This window comes from Oncorhynchus keta, chromosome 1, assembly GCF_023373465.1.
Source record: "Oncorhynchus keta strain PuntledgeMale-10-30-2019 chromosome 1, Oket_V2, whole genome shotgun sequence".
In the NCBI taxonomy this organism is placed as follows: domain Eukaryota; kingdom Metazoa; phylum Chordata; class Actinopteri; order Salmoniformes; family Salmonidae; genus Oncorhynchus; species Oncorhynchus keta.
In genome coordinates, this window is record NC_068421.1 from 97,581,926 (window position 1) to 97,589,724 (window position 7,799).

Here is a 7,799-nt window from a genome sequence, read left to right on the forward strand (position 1 = left end):
CTATAGAGAATGATTTGACTTGAGGTGTCCTGTATAGAACTATAGAACTATAGAGAATGATTTGACTTGGGGTGTCCTGTATAAACAGTAGAACTATAGAGAATGATTTGACTTGAGGTGTCCTGTATAAACAGTAGAACTATAGAGAATGATTTGACTTGAGGTGTCCTGTACAGAACTATAGAACTATGGTCATAGCATCTAGAACCTTGATTTCTTCTTGAACTATAGGTAGAACTTTGATCATTTCCAAAACCATTCTCTCTATTCACATACTGTGGTGTTTATTTTATTTTGCTAGAGGTTCGGCGAGAGAGCTGCGGAGACCATTGACAACAATAAGCTGATCGGAATGATTGCTTTGTGGTCCTTCTGTAGCTCAGTTGGTAGAGCATGGCGCTTGTAACGCCAGGGTAGTGGGTTCGATCCCCAGGACCACCCATACGTAGAATGTATGCACACATGACTGTAAGTCGCTTTGGATAAAAGCGTCTGCTAAATGGCATATATTATATATTATTAAATTGACCATATTCTGAAAACGAAGTAAGAAGCCGTTGTGATGCAGGAAACAGAACATACTCCCTCTCTTTGATGAAGAGTTGGTTTATTATTAACTAGAGAGACTGTGGATTTTAAAATGTCGGTTATTCAATGATCATTTTAAATCACCTTTGTGTCCTTTATTCATTTAAAATAAATAAAAGGTTGAAAAATAAGATTTATCCGTTTTATTTAGCTACAGAACTGCTCTGTTTCTCCAGAACAGATACTTAACTAAAAACTGCGAGGAGAAAGATTGAGACATTTTTACTCCAAAAGCATAAAAACGATTTGTTCATTAAGATTTGCTTCATCATCATCATCATCATCATCATCATCATCATCATCATCATCATCATCATCATCATCATCATCATCATCATCAATGCACATAGGAAGGAACAAAACACATTTCCAGAAGCCTGAAAGAGCATAAATACAGTATGTAAAAAAAAAAAAGCATCCAATCTGTTAGAGCTGCAAGGCGTTGAGTTATTCAACTAATCTCTCTGTGTACTTCCCAAATGCACCCTATTCCCTACACAGAGCAATACCCTTGACCAGAGCCGAATGGGGCCAGGACATCCTATTCCCTGCACAGAGCAATACCCTTGACCAGAGCCGAATGGGCCCAGGACATCCTATTCCCTACACAGAGCAATACCCTTGACCAGAGCCGAATGGGCCCAGGACATCCTATTCCCGACACAGAGCAATACCCTTGACCAGAGCCGAATGGGCCCAGGACATCCTATTCCCTACACAGAGCAATACCCTTGACCAGAGCCGAATGGGCCCAGGACATCCTATTCCCTACACAGAGCAATACCCTTGACCAGAGCCGAATGGGCCCAGGACATCCTATTCCCGACACAGAGCAATACCCTTGACCAGAGCCGAATGGGCCCAGGACATCCTATTCCCTACACAGAGCCGAATGGGGCCAGGACATCCTATTCCCTACACAGAGCAATACCCTTGACCAGAGCCGAATGGGCCCAGGACATCCTATTCCCTACACAGAGCCGAATGGGCCCAGGACATCCTATTCCCTACACAGAGCAATACCCTTGACCAGAGCCGAATGGGCCCAGGACATCCTATTCCCTACACAGAGCAATACCCTTGACCAGAGCCGAATGGGCCCAGGACATCCTATTCCCTGCACAGAGCAATACCTATAGAGAATGATTTGACTTGGGGTGATTATGACTTGACCAGAGCCGAATGGGCCCAGGACATCCTATTCCCGACACAGAGCAATACCCTTGACCAGAGCCGAATGGGCCCAGGACATCCTATTCCCGACACAGAGCAATACCCTTGACCAGAGCCGAATGGGCCCAGGACATCCTATTCCCTACACAGAGCCGAATGGGGCCAGGACATCCTATTCCCTACACAGAGCAATACCCTTGACCAGAGCCGAATGGGCCCAGGACATCCTATTCCCTGCACAGAGCAATACCCTTGACCAGAGCCGAATGGGCCCAGGACATCCTATTCCCTACACAGAGCAATACCCTTGACCAGAGCCGAATGGGCCCAGGACATCCTATTCCCTGCACAGAGCAATACCCTTGACCAGAGCCGAATGGGCCCAGGACATCCTATTCCCTACACAGAGCAATACCCTTGACCAGAGCCGAATGGGCCCAGGACATCCTATTCCCTGCACAGAGCAATACCCTTGACCAGAGCCGAATGGGCCCAGGACATCCTATTCCCTGCACAGAGCAATACCCTTGACCAGAGCCGAATGGGCCCAGGACATCCTATTCCCTGCACAGAGCAATACCCTTGACCAGAGCCGAATGGGCCCAGGACATCCTATTCCCTACACAGAGCAATACCCTTGACCAGAGCCGAATGGGCCCAGGACATCCTATTCCCTACACAGAGCAATACCCTTGACCAGAGCCGAATGGGCCCAGGACATCCTATTCCCTACACAGAGCAATACCCTTGACCAGAGCCGAATGGGCCCAGGACATCCTATTCCCGACACAGAGCAATACCCTTGACCAGAGCCGAATGGGCCCAGGACATCCTATTCCCTACACAGAGCCGAATGGGGCCAGGACATCCTATTCCCTGCACAGAGCCCACGCTCTGGTCAAACGTAGAGCACTATATAGGAAGTAGAGTGTTACTTGGGAGGCCGTCTCTCTCCGGTCACCTGATCTGTAACTTCATGTTATTGTGTCTGCATGTAGTATTTCATCAGTACTGGTGCCCTGTGTATATAACCATGTTATTACCTCATACCCCTGTACATCTACTCAGTACTGGTACCATGTGTATATAACCATGTTACTGTGTCTGCATGTAGTATTTCATCAGTACTGGTGCCCTGTGTATATAACCATGTTACTGTGTCTGCATGTAGTATTTCATCAGTACTGGTGCCCTGTGTATATAACCATGTTACTGTGTCTGCATGTAGTATTTCATCAGTACTGGTGCCCTGTGTATATAACCATGTTACTGTGTCTGCATGTAGTATTTCATCAGTACTGGTGCCCTGTGTATATAACCATGTTACTGTGTCTGCATGTAGTATTTCATCAGTACTGGTGCCCTGTGTATATAACCACGTTACTGTGTCTGCATGTAGTATTTCATCAGTACTGGTGCCCTGTGTATATAACCATGTTACTGTGTCTGCATGTAGTATTTCATCAGTACTGGTGCCCTGTGTATATAACCATGTTACTGTGTCTGCATGTAGTATTTCATCAGTACTGGTGCCCTGTGTATATAACCATGTTACTGTGTCTGCATGTAGTATTTCATCAGTACTGGTGCCCTGTGTATATAACCATGTTACTGTGTCTGCATGTAGTATGTCATCAGTACTGGTACCCTGTGTATATAACCATGTTATTACCTCATACCCCTCTACATCTACTCAGTACTGGTACCCCGTGTATATAATCATGTTATTACCTCATACCCCTGTACATCTACTCAGTACTAGTACCCTGTGTATATAACCATGTTATTACCTCATACCCCTCTACATCTACTCAGTACTGGTACCCTGTGTATATAACCATGTTATTACCTCGTACCCTTCTACATCTACTCAGTACTGGTACCCTGTGTATATAACCATGTTATTACCTCGTACCCTTCTACAGCTACTCAGTACTGGTACCCTGTGTATATAACCATGTTATTACCTCATACCCCTGCACATTGACTCAATACTGGTACCCAGTGTATATAACCATGTTATTACCTCATACACCTGCACATCGACTCAGTACTGGTACCCTGTGTATATAACCATGTTATTACCTCATACCCCTGCACATCGACTCAGTACTAGTACCCTGTGTATATAACCATGTTATTACCTCATACCCCTGCACATCTACTCCGTACTGGTACCATGTGTATATAACCATGTTATTACCTCATACCCCTGTACATCTACTCAGTACTGGTACCATGTGTATATAACCATGTTATTACCTCATACCCCTGTACATCCACTCAGTACTGGTACCCTGTGTATATAACCATGGTATGACCTCATACCCCTGTACATCCACTCAGTACTGGTACCCTGTGTATATAACCATGTTATTACCTCATACCCCTGCACATCTACTCAGTACTGGTACCCTGTGTATATAACCATGTTATGACCTCATACCCCTGTACAATAACTCAGTACTGGTACCCTGTGTATATAACCATGTTATGACCTCATACCCCTGTACAATAACTCAGTACTGGTACCCTGTGTATATAACCATGTTATGACCTCATACCCCTGTACAATAACTCAGTACTGGTACCCTGTGTATATAACCATGTTATGACCTCATACCCCTCTACATCTACTCAGTACTGGTACCCTGTGTATATAACCATGTTATTACCTCATACCCCTGCACATCGACTCAGTACTGGTACCCTGTGAATATAACCATGTTATTACCTGGTACCCTGTGTATATAACCATGTTATTACCTGGTATCCAGTGTATATAACCATGTTATTACCTGGTACCCAGTGTGTATAACCATGTTATTACCTGGTACCCAGTGTGTATAACCATGTTATTACCTGGTACCCAGTGTGTATAACCATGTTATTACCTGGTACCCAGTGTATATAACCATGTTATTACCTGGTACCCAGTGTATATAACCATGTTATTACCTGGTACCCAGTGTATATAACCATGTTATTACCTGGTACCCAGTGTATATAACCATGTTATTACCTGGTACCCAGTGTATATAACCATGTTATTACCTGGTACCCAGTGTATATAACCATGTTATTACCTGGTACCCAGTGTATATAACCATGTTATTACCTGGTACCCAGTGTATATAACCATGTTATTACCTGGTACCCAGTGTATATAACCATGTTATTACCTGGTACCCAGTGTATATAACCATGTTATTACCTGGTACCCAGTGTATATAACCATGTTATTACCTGGTACCCAGTGTATACTGCCAAGTTGTTACTCATTTATTATTTGTTTATTTATTATTTTTCTATTTTTTCTCTACATTGTTCTGAAGGACCCGTCAGTCAGCATTTCACTGGCAGTCTACACCTGTTGTTTACCAAGCATTTCACTGGCAGTCTACACCTGTTGTTTACCAAGCATTTCACTGGCAGTCTACACCTGTTGTTTACCAAGCATTTCACTGGCAGTCTACACCTGTTGTTTACCAAGCATTTCACTGGCAGTCTACACCTGTTGTTTTGTTTACTGAAGCATTTCACATGTTAGTCTACACCTGTTGTTTACCAAGCATTTCACTGGCAGTCTACACCTGTTGTTTACCAAGCATTTCACTGGCAGTCTACACCTGTTGTTTACCAAGCATTTCACTGGCAGTCTACACCTGTTGTTTACCAAGCATTTCACTGGCAGTCTACACCTGTTGTTTACCAAGCATTTCACTGGCAGTCTACACCTGTTGTTTACCAAGCATTTCACTGGCAGTCTACACCTGTTGTTTACCAAGCATTTCACTGGCAGTCTACACCTGTTGTTTACCAAGCATTTCACTGGCAGTCCAAGCATTTCACAGTCTGTTGTTTACCAAGCATTTCACTGGCAGTCTACACCTGTTGTTTACCAAGCATTTCACTGGCAGTCTACACCTGTTGTTTACCAAGCATTTCACTGGCAGTCTACACCTGTTGTTTACCAAGCATTTCACTGGCAGTCTACACCTGTTGTTTACCAAGCATTTCACTGGCAGTCTACACCTGTTGTTTACCAAGCATTTCACTGTTAGTCTACACTTGTTGTTTACCGAGCATTTCACTGGCAGTCTACACCTGTTGTTTACCAAGCATTTCACTGGCAGTCTACACCTGTTGTTTACCAAGCATTTCACTGTTAGTCTACACTTGTTGTTTACCGAGCATGTGACAAATACCTTTTGATTTGATTTGGAAGATTCCTAGAATCAGCAGGGAATCAGGAATCCTTCAAACCGGGATTTCTGGAAAACCTGGGAATTTGGTGAAAGCTACAAGTATTGTGCAAATCCAAATCCAAGCTAACCTTAGTAATTGAATAGAGCCTGGCCAAAAGCACCAGGCTATATCATATACAAATGTCTTTCACGGAGCATCTACCAGTCCCTTCAGGATTTCACAGGGACTTTTTCTGTTATTTTGTGGGCAAAAATTCTTGATTTTGATTTCTGACATTTTGCATATGCGATGATTTCTTTCAAATTTCAGATCGCAGAAGTACAGAATCCTGCAGGGACTGATCTTCAAGCATAAAGCTGCCAATTATCACTTCACAGCTCAAATTCAGTTCTTCTTTCCACTTTCAACAGAAAATTCGCTATGTAGTTAAACAACAATAGATGACGAACATTGTAACACTGGCTTTTCAAAAAGTAATTGCAAGAAATGTCAGTGCATTCGTGAGGAATTACCAATCTGTTGGCAACACATTGATCATGGCTATTATCTTCTTCTAACAAGCTAAGTGGAGATCCATGTGCTTGGGCCAACAGCATAAACAGCTTTCAGCCCATTTTGTACAAAGCAAAGTGCTTCCCAAATGGCACCCTATTCCCTAGGCTATGCAGTGCACTGTGTTTGACCAAGGTCCACAGGGCTCTGGTCAATAGTAGTGCACAATGTAGATAAGAGTGCCATTGGAGACGCAACCCAAGATAAAATCAGGCATCATAGTAGTAGTAAGAAATGAATACAGTAGTCAGAGTAGTATTACAGTAGTCATATAGTACTAATACAGTAGTCATATAGTACTAATACAGTAGTCAGAGTAGTATTACAGTAGTCATATAGTACTAATACAGTAGTCATATAGTACTAATACAGTAGTCAGAGTACTATTACAGTAGTCATATAGTACTAATACAGTAGTCAGAGTACTATTACAGTAGTCATATAGTACTAATACAGTAGTCATATAGTACTAATACAGTAGTCAGAGTACTATTACAGTAGTCATATAGTACTAATACAGTAGTCAGAGTACTATTACAGTAGTCATATAGTACTAATACAGTAGTCAGAGTAGTATTACAGTAGTCATATAGTACTAATACAGTAGTCATATAGTACTAATACAGTAGTCAGAGTATTATTACAGTAGTCATATAGTACTAATACAGTAGTCATATAGTACTAATACAGTAGTCATATAGTACTATTACAGTAGTCATATAGTACTAATACAGTAGTCAGAGTAGTATTACAGTAGTCATATAGTACAAATACAGTGGTCATATAGTACTAATACAGTAGTCATATAGTATTAATACAGTGGTCATATAGTACTAATACAGTGGTCATATAGTACTAATACAGGAGTCATATAGTACTAATACAGGAGTCATATAGTACTAATACAGTAGTCATATAGTAGTATTACAGTGGACATATAGTACTAATACAGTACTCATATAGTACTAATACAGTAGTCAGAGTAGTATTACAGTAGTCAGACATTACTTTTGCAGTAGTCATATAGTACTAATACAGTAGTCAACAGTAAAGCATCTGGAGTCATATGAGTACTAAACAGTAGTCAAATAGCCCAATGTTCCAGTAGTCAGAGTTGCCTGTTCCAAATGGTACCCTGTTCCCTATAGGGCCCAGAGCCCTTTGGGTTCTGGTCAAAAGTAATGCACTTTATAGGGAATAGGGTGCAATTTGGGATGCAGGGTTTGGTGGCAGAAACGAATCATCGGTGATGACTATCTGGAGTTCTGGAAACACGG

At 42.1% G+C, this 7,799-nt stretch overlaps 1 long non-coding RNA gene across 24 annotated transcripts; it reads right to left on the reverse strand.

Annotated features, from left to right (window-relative positions):
* Window positions 1-600: 600 nt before the first annotated feature.
* Window positions 601-7,491, reverse strand: LOC127908782 (uncharacterized). Of its 24 annotated transcripts, XR_008068419.1 has the most exons (8): window positions 5,941-7,491; window positions 5,833-5,904; window positions 5,653-5,796; window positions 5,319-5,570; window positions 4,319-5,275; window positions 4,142-4,200; window positions 2,562-3,964; window positions 601-1,721 (listed from the first exon to the last, which is right to left on the reverse strand). It is a non-coding gene; the product is annotated as an uncharacterized LOC127908782 (long non-coding RNA). The 24 variants fall into 24 exon arrangements; XR_008068500.1 differs by having other exon boundaries at window positions 2,562-4,623; window positions 4,912-5,275; XR_008068489.1 differs by having other exon boundaries at window positions 2,562-4,623; window positions 4,880-5,275.
* Between the last annotated feature and the right edge of the window lie 308 nt (window positions 7,492-7,799).